Source organism: Chrysochloris asiatica, unplaced genomic scaffold (assembly GCF_000296735.1).
Source record: "Chrysochloris asiatica unplaced genomic scaffold, ChrAsi1.0 scaffold00547, whole genome shotgun sequence".
NCBI lineage: Eukaryota > Metazoa > Chordata > Mammalia > Afrosoricida > Chrysochloridae > Chrysochloris > Chrysochloris asiatica.
The window spans coordinates 91,934-93,542 of NW_006409065.1; positions in this window are offsets into that span (position 1 = coordinate 91,934).

Sequence of the window (1,609 nt, forward strand, 5' to 3'; positions counted from 1 at the left end):
TTGGAAGAAGTGCAGCCAGAGTGCTCCTTGGAGGCCAAGATGGCCAAACTTGGTCTCTCATACTTTGGACATATTGTCAGGAGGGACCAGTCCCTAGAGAAGTATATCATGTTTGATAAGGTGGAGAGTCAGAGAAAAAGAGGAAGACCCTCAGTGAGATGGATTGGCAAAGTGGCAGCATCAATGGGCTCAAGCGTGGCAACAATTGTGAGGTTGCCCCAGGCATGGGCAGTGTTTCTTTCTGTTGTACACAGGGTAGCTATGAGTTGGTACCAACGAGTTGGTACCTAACAATAACAACAACAGTCAGTTCTGACTCATAAGGACTCTGTGTAGCAGCAGCCAGTAATAGAATTCCAATTGGGAAATAAATAATAATTTCTCGGATCAAATTTATATCTCATTAACTAGTTTTACTGATTTTCATAAATTTGGTGACTAGCTTGAATTTCTAGAGAATAGTTAGTCATAAAATACAAAGAATATGATATAAAATATGAAATTTTGAGTAAATATGTCATTAAAGGATTTTTGCATGTTATCACTTTAAGGCTCAAGAAGCAACTTCTATGATTCCATTTTTTAAAATTGTTAATTAAAATTTTTTATGTATCCACATTTTGTGAGGTTGGTGCAGGATCAAATGATGTTTCATTCTGTTGTTTATATAGGGTCGCTATGAGTCAGTACCAACACGATGGTACCTAACAACAACAAATATTGTTTTGGACAGTTGTTCTTAAACATGGACAAGAATGTTTTCCTTCATGATCCTTTATGAGTTCCAAGATTTTTCAGATGATTAGCATTTTATAGGACCAAACTCAATTTCAGAAACACTAAGGGTTATTTTGAGCAAGTACTTTCAATTTTACTTGGAAGATAGAGCAGTAACGTTTAACCAACTCTGTAAGAAATTGCAGGGACTGACCAGTGTGGTGGTCCTAATATGAAAAAGTGAGAATTCTATATAAGGGGAAGAAAGATTTATAGCATTAATAAAACTCTTCTCATTAAGTTATGGTGTTGGAGGAGAATATTGAAAGTACCATGGGCCGCCAAAAGAACAAACAGATCTGTGGTCACTATGAGTCAGTACCAACTCAATAGCACCTAACAACAACTTTGCATTAAAAAAAAAAAAATCATCTCTAGAAGCAGAAATGCTTCCTGTCAAAAATATAGATTTCCATATGGATTTATCTAGAACTGTTCTGGCTTTTGTGGGCGTGGGGGAGTCGGGGTGAGGGTGGGCCAAGGAGAGGGGTATTTTTGAAAAACGATATTTTTTTCACGAGTAGACTGATCTTAAAATTCGCATCTTTGTAGTCAATGAAATGATCAATTAACTATGCCTTCAAGCAATGACTACCCACCAAGTTTAAGTCCAATTATGACTCGAAGAAAAATTTTACAAAGTACCTATTTCCTTTCCCCTATCCCTGAGACTTATCTCTGCATCTTTAGCCCTTGAACCTTCTGGGTCAGAGTTTTGGGGAGGGATGCTCAATTCTTAACTTTGACAGCATGCTCAGAGATAGAAGGACTTTAGGAGAGTGAAATGATATAATGACTGAAAGAAAGCAAACTGTCCTTGTTGTTAAGTGCT